Source organism: Nanorana parkeri, unplaced genomic scaffold, assembly GCF_000935625.1.
Source record: "Nanorana parkeri isolate BGI_ZX_2015 unplaced genomic scaffold, ASM93562v1 scaffold70, whole genome shotgun sequence".
Taxonomy (NCBI): Eukaryota; Metazoa; Chordata; class Amphibia; order Anura; family Dicroglossidae; genus Nanorana; species Nanorana parkeri.
The window spans coordinates 1,415,390-1,426,451 of NW_017306338.1; the positions used below are offsets into that span (position 1 = coordinate 1,415,390).

Genomic DNA, 11,062 nt, shown 5'->3' on the forward strand with positions numbered 1-11,062 from the left:
GCTTATATTTAACAAGGAAAGAGCATAGACATAAAAGGTACATTGCCTAAAAGGGCTGGCTGCTTTGAACCAAGGGTTATGAGAGCTAAATAGCCAATAGTCGCAGAATAGTCTATGTTTACAAAAATAGGTAGTTATGAAAATGTAGTGGTACCCTTGGAGGAGCCGCTAGATAGATGAGACCTTCTGCCGCTCCCAGTGGTGACCTGCCCTAAATTGGCCAAGACTCTGCAACACACCAGGAGCGTATAATGGGCTTTATTGAATAAACAATACACGCTACAGGAAAAAGGTTTTCGTTAAACTGTATAACAACAATAGCACAAGATCAACAGCAAAGTTTGGACCCAATACAAATATAGCCAAACAAAAAAGATAACTGTCTGGCCTATCTAGATTTCTATGGGCACTAACTACGCTACTGCCAGTGGTCTGTATACAGTCTCCCAGCGTTGGGGCCCTGGCCCTTCTGTGGGAGCGCTCTATCTAGGATGCAGCAAGGGCCAGAAAGTTGTTAACAAAGCTGGTGACCACAAGGCCTTTCAACTCAGGTGAAGGTCACATTCTCTCCTCTGGAGGCCTGGTGAAGGGTCACGCCACACAAACATTACTCCCCTTTAAGCTGGCGTTTGATTGAACTGCAGTCTTCTCTCTCCCTGGAGTCCTCAGCCCTCTCTGCAGCTTTAAAAACTGTTCTATGTGGCTCTGTATTACTCTGCCCATGTAGCTCCCTGCAGCCGGTCTCTCTCTCTCACATCTGGAGTCAGCAGCCTATGTGTCAAATCCTTAGAAGGCTCTTTACGCCTACACAATCCTCTACTCGGTCAGTCTCTCAGCTCAGTCTGCGGCAGCTTCTCTGTCTCTTCCCACTGCATACAGCAAGCCTCCGCCTTGTGGCTCCTTTTATTAATCACCATCCTCCTCATTTCAGGGCAGAATGTTGTCCACACTGCTCTTTACATCCCAGGGCTGCATTGTTCTGGAACTACATTCCCCTGCAGCTCCTGTGCCTACCCTCTACATTCTCCACTGGGCTAAAATTCCAGCTGGCAGCCAATAGTGTCCCTCCAATAGCTCAGTTCTGTGCATAAGCTATGTACAGCACAATTATGATGTCACTGCCACCAAAGTGGATTTATATCCTGTAGCGCCCATCACCCTTTGTGAAGTGCCTACTATGCATTTAGAGACTGTAGACAACCTGGCTGAATTTGTAGCAGTCAGCACATGGTTAATCCCAGGTGTCCAACCTTGTCTGTACCCCCCAGGGCGGAGTGAGACTCTGTCACATTGTGGACAGCCAATGGATGACACCGTAGTGTGTGTACAGGGCAGCAGCCAGTCACTGGGCTTCTAGCAGCCAGTGGTGCCTGCTGACAAAGTGTACATATATGGGTGGGAGCTGCCACGTGCTCTCTCTCTTGCCTGGACCAGCCATGGATTAAGGTTGGGTCCTGTTCGGCCTGTCACCCAGGCTAGGCAGAGGCCTGGGGGTGGGCATTGGCTGATTTGCTGGAAAAGAGGTTTCCTTGGAAGCTTGCAACCTGGAGAATACCTGAAAGATGGAAGAACCAGGATCAGTGCGGGCTCTTGAAGTGCCTTGGGTTCATGTGGACTTCAGAGCGGGGTCAGTGTTCTTTCATGGATTGTGGATATGTACTCCAATAAGATAAGATCCGGTGAGTCTGGAGCTAAGGAGGCCTGTGCACCTAGACCCTATACCCTCTCTCCCTAATTAGAAGTGAATAAACTGTTCAACTAGCATCCAACAACTGGAGTGGACCTCTATTTATGGGCACAAGAAGAGGGCGGTTAATGCTAATGGGGCAGTTGGAAATCTATCCCTAGACTGACTAGATATGGACCTGATACAAACAGCGGGTCCTTCTGGGGTGAGTGCTACAATCCTTGGTGACTACTGGAGAAAATATTTGAAAGTTTTTGTGCCCAGAGTTCAACTTTAACCAATGCATTTGGAGAAAAATAAGCTGCTTACCATAGCTAAAATAAAGTTGTAGTTGTTGCAAGGTATATTTTACCACACACTAATTTCCTGTATAGAAGCTTCAGTCTAGTATACTAAAGTCAGTCACCCTTCATGTTAAAAGAATGTATAATTAGTGATTAGCAGAAGAGACAAATCTGGGGACTTCATTAAACCCACCGACAATCAGAATTCATTAATGACATGACCTTTTGCAGATCAGATTTCCATTCTCATATTCAATCATTTTAATTGAAGAAGATGACATTTGTAAATGTGCCAGATTCATCCAATTTGTGAACCACTTGATCAATCTCTGCTTATACCATACAATGCCCAATTATGCTCGGTGACCCGCCAAATGTACGAGGGTCAATCAAAGAGTAATGTCTATAATCTGAGACCTATTAGAGTGGCTGTGAATGTTCATGTACGATGTTATAGAGGTGTCCTTACCCCACTAATGTATGCTTTTCTATTTCAGAGTGATTGAGTGATTAGGACTATGGATCAGCGGTTAAAACAGGGGTGCCCACAATTTTTTGTCTTGAGATCTACTTTTCAAATGACGAGCTCAATGAGATCTACCAAGGAAAAAAACACCTTTATTTAAAAAAACAAGCACATTAAAATCCCTACTGGGACTACTGCCTCTCTCTCACTCGCTCACGTTCTCCCTTGCGCTTTCTCTCGCTCTCTCCCCTATACCTCTCTCCGCTGTCTCTCTCTCTCTCGGCTGTCTCTTCTCTTCTCTCTCCTCGCACTCTCTCTCCTTGCTCTCTCTCTCCTCTCTTCTCTCTCTTTTTCCTCTGACTGTCTCATCTCTCTCCCTCTCTCTCCTGTCTCTTCTCTCTCTTCAGGCTGTCTCTTCTCTAATGTGGCCAGCACTGCAGACGGGGAGAGGTGTCCCGCCCCTTCCCGTCTGCAGCGTCTGACACATTCAGCTGCACTAACACTGTGAGAGGGAGCTCTGGTCAGTAAGCCGATCACGATCTACCAGTGTTTGCTTTGCGATTGACTGGTAGATCGAAATCGACCTAATGGGCACCCCTGGGTTAAAACAACAAGCTGTAATTGGATTTAGTGGAATTTCAGTTTCTTCTTCTTGAGACACCTTCACCCAATGCCACACATTGCTAATGTCCACTACAACGTCCCCATAATCATTCTTTAGCCGATTATGGATTTCCTTAGGTGGGCAACCCCCTTTCGCCAGAAATTCAATTACAGCTTGTTATTTTAGCTGCAGATCCATGGTTCTAATCACTCAATCTGAAAAAGAAAAGCATACATTAGTGAGGTAAGGACACCTCTATAATATCATACATGAACATTCACAGTCACTCCAATAAATCTCAAATTACAGACATGGAGGCATTACTTTTTAACTAATCCCCGTACAGTGTGAAATATTTCATTCTGTCAGGGCATGGAAACTTCTATGTGAATGGACATCTTTAATAGTAATAGCTCCCAAATGTCCCATTTTTAATGGGTGTATCCCATTTTGTGGACCCTGAAGAAAGTGGGGGCTAGTAGAGTAGGCACGATTTGGGCCAAGGCTTTAATGTCCCAATTATTTATTTTATGACTTTACCACATATGAATAACTTCTCTGTGAGGGAATATCTGTTTTAGGTTAAGTGGCCGTTTAAAACCCATGCCACCAACAAAGAAGGAATGTACTTTTACCTTGTTGGAGAATAGGTCCAGCAACAATCTAAGAGAGCATTACACAACCTACATGTCTTTATTTGTTTTCTGAAAACCTACCAGTACTATTTAATGTCAACATGATTTGGATTTTTTTTTACAAAGCCTGAATCTTTTTTGTATTAAAAAAAGAAATAATTTACAAAGGCATTTCCGAACACCATCTAATTCTCATGTCTCTGTTCTTGACAAGAAAAAAAAAATTCTTCTTTCCTTTATTCCTCTGGAAGGAATTTTTTTCCCCTAAAAAAAACAAGTTTCAGAAGAACACGGTATAGGTTTTGGCAAGTGAAGCGTCTTTCCACGAGCCGAGGAGGGGGTTAGAAGCAAAGTCCTAGATTTTTTTTCTTCCTGTTAACATGCTGATTGAAATTCCAGAATTTTCCAGTCCTTCTTAGTTTTATGTTGTGGTCTCTCCCGGACACATCAGGGACTTTGAACGCATTTCCGTGTTTTTTTGCTTTGTCTTTGAGGTCATTCCCAAAACCGATTAACAAAAAGGAGTGTTACGGCATATGAAAACACAATGCGTTCAACTGTGAAATCCAAATGGTATAGAAAATAGGTATAGAATGCACGGACAACATTTATTTAAACGTATTCATGTTATTTTTATTGCATGCACATCTTTGTTTATTAAAGAGTTTATTTTAAAAAGTGAGCATTTCTTAGTGCAGTCATTCCTAGCAACCAATCAGAATCCATCTTGAACTGGACTGACTTAAGCAGAGTGAAGTGGCATTGGTTGCTCTGGGTTACTGTACTTAGCATTTAAAAGAAAGTCTATTGTCTGCTTAACACTTATACTATCAAATGGTATTTTTTTTTTCTCCAAAAGGGGCTGATTAAAACATCTGAAGCAGGGATAGGCAACCTTTACACTACAGTTATGATGAAACTACAAATCCAATCATATCTTGCCTCCGGGAGCCATGCCTGTGACTGTCAGTCTTGCAATGCCTCATGGGACTTGTAGTTTCACCACAGCTGGAGTGCTGAGGTTGCCTACCCCTGATCTAAAGGAATAATCAACCACTTAGAATTTTTCTTTTCTTTTTTTGTATTAACATCTTTACACTTGCAAAATAACATTAGGAATCTTATTTAATATTAGGGCCATTATAGTTTTTAATAGGTTTTATCACTCGCCCCGCCCGCGTGCATTTCTAATTATAAGACAATGCTAAAGGAGAACTATAGGGTCAGTGTTTTTCCCCATAGTTCTCCTAAGGGTCACGGGAGAACACAAACTAGCGTCCTCCCATGACCCAAAGCTTAGTATACTGCGAGTTACAGCTCGCGGTATACTGAGAACGCCGCAGCCAGGATGGATCCCGACATTACTGTCGAGATCCACCCAGATGCGTGATTGACAGCTGGCTCTGCCTATCTAGAGGGAGAGCCAGCTGTACCCGCCCCCTCCCCTGTCCGTTCCACCAATCAGCGCTGGAGGATCGGACAGGGGAGGGGGGGAATCCCTGCAGGGAGCTGTGAGTGACAGTCATGGCTCTCTGCAGGGACAGACTCGAGAAGTAAGCGAGTGACGGTATGTGTTTGCTCACTTCCCGATCTATTGAGCCGACGTGTGACAGTTTCATTGTCACACGTCTGCTCGAACTATGAGGCTGAGTGATTTTTACTCACCTCATAGTTCTCCTTTAATACAAATTAATACAAGAATGTATTCTCAGCTTATGAAACCAGCAGTGGGAAATGTATAGCTTGTTTACTGTATGTGCATAATAACCCCACACTACTGTCTATATGGGTGCTTATGCTTGCAATAGGTACCATGGGAAACCTTGACAAAAGCATGAACGTTGAAAAGAGACCTCAGAGCTTACCAGGGGCCTATAAAGGTTCAAGCTAGTGCTCCTTCTTGCCTTTGTAGCAACATTGGTACCTCCACTGATTTCTAATATTTATGTATGTGTGTCTGATTCAAATGTTTATTGCATTAGGCATGGCTGATTTAGGAACAATGCATGATTTTTTATTTCACCAAGGATGTTTTAGGTTAGCAGTGTCAACGCAGATTACTCAAAGCAGCAGTTCTTAAATTGTTCCCACTCATGCTCAACATGCCTCAGTTTGAGTGCTGGTCTGATCGCTCATTGCTCACTTTGTTTATCCATTTTGCACCTACCTTGCTGGATCCGCCTTTTACCTTTTTGTCGGCTGTCTTCCAGCAACAATCTGTTTCATCTTCTGCTGACATTGTCAACTCATTTTCTTCCAACATCGTCTGCTTGATCTTCCACCCATTATATCTTCAGTTCACATTGTTTGCTCCATCTTCCATCTGCAATGTCCCCTCCATCTTAGATCCACTCTCTCCACTACATCTCTCTTGCAGTCTGTCCACAGCTCCTTCCACTCACACCACCCTTAGCCCCATGATGTTCACACCACCTTCTGCCATGTGCTGTTCATTCTCAGTCCACACTGCTCCATACAACTTTTTACTTAGTGATTTGACCACAGCAGCTTGCCTGTGGATGAGGTGTGGTGCCCTGTGCAAAAGGGGAAACAGTAATATGAGCTCACGTTTGGCAGGTGCTGCCAGGCTATAGGGCACTTGTGACCACTCAGTATTTAGCATATAAAGCACAAAGGTGATAAAGGGGATAAATTGCATGGGGAATGTGGTTTAGAGTGTTGTAGATGACCTTCTGAGGTGTTTTTTTTCCTGTCATATGCCACAAAAGCCATGTAGGTCAAATTCTTAAAAATGCTTCACCAAGCTCTATGAGACCACCATGATGTGTACTATGAATGTACATTATCCAATAGTTTGCTATTATACATCTCATTGTGTGTGTGTTTTCTTCAGCAGATCTGTATGCCATTTTGGTCAACCCAGAAGAGCACTATAATATACAGTGACAACACCAGGTAAGGCAAAGAATACATTTGTAAAAGTGCCTTTTAGGCAAACACATAAACTTGCCTTTGAAAAAGACAAATATTAGCAAAGAATCTAACATAGCATAGGCAGTTCAAAAAATAATTGTATTTTCTGGCTGGAATTGCTCTTGTTACTACAGGGTCACTTACAAAAAAATAAAACCACTAGCCCTGTAAAAGAACAAGCTCTTTCTGGTGGCCCATGTCTTGAAAACTTGCTGTTCCAATGGCCACCGCAGGCATTTCTCGTGTCTGAGTTTGTGAATACCTGCTACTCCTGGTTTCTCCCACTGGCTTGTACATCACAATCTGTGAACTGGTGCAAAGAATCATTGCGCTTGGCAGGAGGAGCAGGTATTTGATTCGTATGACCAGTTGAATACCTGCAGTGTTGCAGAACATTGAAGCCGTAGCATTTCAAGACATGGATCACTGAAAAGCTTAGTATAGTGTGTCTTCTTTCACAAGGAAGGTGTTATTTAAAAGTGTCCCTGTGGTGAAATGGTCACTTTAAATTTTCAGTTTATTTTCAGTAAAGCAGGGAAGGGTTAAAGACTCTATGTTATAGACTTCTATGTGGTTTTTTTTAAATTGTTGTCTGTGTTACTGTGTGGGAATATTTCCTCTCACTTCCTATCAGGAGAGAAAGTATGGAAAAATCTCTTCAATGGCACATAGACAAAAACAAAAGCACACTGTCACTCATGGCTCCCTGCAGGGATTCCCCCCCTCCTCTGTCCGATCCTCCAGCGCTGACTGGTGGAACGGACGGGGGACAAGGCGGAGACAATTGGCTCTGCCTCGAGATATGCAGAGCCAGCTGTCAATAACGCAGCTGGGTGGATCTCGACAGTAATGTCGGGATCCGTCCTGGCTGCGGCGTTCTCAGCTGTAGCTTGCGGTATACTGAGCTATGGGCCACGGGAGAACGCTCGTTTGTGTCCTCCTGCGACCCTTAGGAGAACTATGGGGAAAAGCACTGAGCCCATAGTTCTCCTTTAATGCTTTCTGTGCCTTCCTATTTTGGTGACAACTGCTCCCTCATTTCTTGTCCTTGTGTCACTGCCACAGGAAGTGAAGGAAAATCTTTCCAGTAGCGTCACAAAAAAAACTTTGCCAGAAATTTTCATTCTTTTTCACTCTATCCAAAACAAAGAAACAGAGTTGGAATATATATCTATAGAAAGAGTGTAGCAGAACATTTACAAACCAATAAGTGATACTTGGCAAACTCAAAGTGTACTTCGTCTAATGCAGAAGATACAGTATACATGTGAGCATAGGGTCCAGTAAACTGTAAACACATAGCTTAAGTGCCCATTCACACTGGGCGTTTAATTGAGTGATTTCCGCCGTGATACCGTGCAAATTTTCCGCGCGATATCGCGAGAAGTCGCCGTCCAATGATTTTCAATGGAGCTGTTCTATTGAACTGCTCCATGTCGCTCGACACTGTCGCGTGCTGCTTGTTCGGGACCCTTTTTCCCGTGGATGTCGCGCAATTTTTCTATTTTTGCATGCAGCCCGACGGTGAAGGTTGCGTGATCGTCGCTGGAACGTCGCCCGAACAGTCGCACTATACCCGGCCGTGCGGATCCGCTCGAGGTAAGTGCCGCTTAGTGTGAATAGGGCCTTAGATTTAATCTGTACTGGAAAAATCTGATTGATTGCTATATTTATCATGAATGCTAAACCTTTTCTTCTAACCCCTTTAATTTCAAGAAACAACTTGTATGATTCAATTCTAAACATAAGAGCACTTTGAGATTGATTATAAATAGGATTGCAATAACTAAATAATCTGGTAATTGCACCTACCATTTGGTTCTTGTCTGTATAGTGTAGCTTCTTTGATCTGGAAAAAAAAAGGAATGTAATGTCTGCGGCAGTTTTACCTTAGTTGGCATTTTATTTAGAGGGACAATGGAGGCTGTCGTTACTGAACTCTCTTTGTCTCCCTGGCTGTCATTAGAGATAAAGTGTTGACACTTTTCAGACACTGTGACTGAAACATACCAAATTCAGACACAGCCAGGCACCTAGAATTTCCAAAAGTAGACCCGCAATGGCAGTCTCCATGCTATTCTCATTACAGAGTAGCTTCCCTGGAGATTAATGGTTTTAGTAACATACTGGCCCCTAGTGTTTAGGAATCTGTAATCCAGTGGCTTGTGCTGTGGCTGCTAGACCCTCAGCTACTACTTTAGCTCCACAGGTACAGATACCTGATGGAGTTTGGTCATGCTTTTTTTTTTTAAGTAGATCTACCTTTTTATTTAGCATAGGGGTAGTTATCAATCTGTATATGGAAATTATTTTTACATTATAGACTATTTCTTACTATTAAATTAGTATGTTATTACAGCTGAGAATGCATTGTGTTAAGTAATATATTACAGATGAGTTTATTATTACACTGTATGTATAGCAAAAAGTTTTTGTTTTGATGGGTAATGATTTGAACCCCTGTCAGGTTTTTAATGCTCTCTGAGTCTCCCCTGGGTACATTCACCCTCTCTATTTGTCCCGGTGACTATTTATTTTGAGCCAACATTTACACAGTTCACATTAGTCCCTGCCCTCAAGGAGCTCAAAATCTAAGGTCCTTATTTCACATGCATGCATACAAGGGCCAATTTATACAGAAGTCAATTAACCTTCTAGCATGTCTTTGGAGTGTGGAAGGAAACCCTTGCAAACAGCTTGTAGATAGTGACCTGGCCAGGATTAGAACCAGGGACCCCCAGTGCTACAAGGCACAAGTGCTAACCACTACACCACTGTGCACAACACAGAAAGGGACAGAAAGGGACAGAAAGGGACAGAAAGGGACAGAAAGGGACAGAAAGGGACAGGAAATCCAAAGTTTTACAGTTGTCATCAGAACAGCAGGTAAAGGGAAATCCCCCAGTGGTGACAACTTTCGTTGTGTGGAGATTCTCTCTCACCTCTTGTTGTATCTCTAAGGGCAAGAAGTGAGTGGTATTCTACCCAATGGGACACAGACAGTAAAACATCTTTACATTTTAAGTTGATATTTTTTACACTGGTTAATTGATTACTTTGTTTCTGTTATTTATCCATGTCATTACATGGGTGAAGTTTTGACAAATTCTTTGTTAGCGTATTTAGGCATTTTCAGTACAGGAAAGGAGCCTGAACAACTGTGCAAGAGTTTAGCATTATATTCAGTCTTCACAGTTGTACAGGCTCCTCTGCTGTACTGAAAACACTTTACATTTAGTTAGTTTAGTGAAATGAAGTTTAATTTCACTGGGCACTCATTTTCTGGCTGGAGGACATTGAGCATCATCTAGGTCTCTCTTCCCCATCCTGACTCCCTTGCTTCTTCTCCCTTGCCTGCTCTTTTTATTGTAATTCAGTTCTTTCAATTATAGGGTTTTCTGCATGCAAATGCAGTCTGCCTAGGAATACCTACTCCTCCAGACCAACACCCACCCATTAAGGCATTTTGATATGTGCATCGATCCACGCAAAAGCTGTCTCACTGCATACATTAGGGCTGAGGGCTTTTGGGGGAAGTGTGATGATAATAAGGTCTGACCTACCCCAAACTGAGTGGGGAGGATAGGGATGTCATACTAAATACAGTGCCACCCTCATTTCTCCAAAATGTGTCAAAGTGTTTGGTGAACTAAAAAATAAAACTGGAAATGGCTAAGCTCCAGTAAAAGAATCAGACCCTTGGTTCCCTTGAGCACAGGGAAGCACTGTGAGCCATGCAACCAAATGTCCAGTCATGGGGAACACCAGTGACATTATAACTTTTTGGCCCAGTAAAGAGGCAGAGCCCTGAAATCTTTGTGGAATTGCCAACCAAAAAGGACACTATACTGTACTTACCAAATATCAATTGGCACCAGAATTATACCACAAGAAATTCAGGTTGCTGCAGAAAGGACCTGCTTACACTGATGTGGTAAGCTGCTATGGACTAATGGACTGCAAAAAGATTCCTATAACACCCTGGAGGGACTGATGATCCAGGACCAACTCCTACACATCTGTCCCACAGAAGTTCAGTAGTTTGAGATGGAGTGCAAGCCTGAGTCTGCCAAACTGTCAGCAGATTGACAGATACCTACATAAACCACTGGGAAATCACGAAGCCTCCTGGCAATCACCACCTGGACCTCCTGCTAACAAGCCAGCATCAGCTGATACATGCAAATGCTACATGTGTTGCAAACCTGGACACCTTAGAAACACCTGTCCTGGGCAGATGAAGCAGACAACACAGGACCAGCCAACTGGTGCTCCTTCCTCTGTGCTGTTTGTCAGTGGGAAAGTGAGGGGCAAAATTAAAAATCTACAGCCTGTCACCATGGGCAACTGATCCCTTACTGTCTTCTGAAACACCGATGGAGAAGTCACACCTGTTCGTCCTTATCCCAGAGACTAACGACGCTCACTGGAGTCGGGAGATCCTGCTCACAA

At 43.2% G+C, this 11,062-nt stretch overlaps 1 protein-coding gene across 1 annotated transcript in view; it reads left to right on the forward strand.

Moving 5' to 3' along the window:
• Window positions 1–11,062, forward strand: part of COL8A2 (collagen type VIII alpha 2 chain) — a 123,086-nt gene that overhangs the window by 47,075 nt on the left and 64,949 nt on the right. Inside the window, exon 2 of the mRNA XM_018576564.1 lies at window positions 6,534–6,592. The gene's annotated coding sequence lies outside the window, so the exon portion shown is untranslated. The remainder of the gene's footprint in view (window positions 1–6,533; window positions 6,593–11,062) is intronic.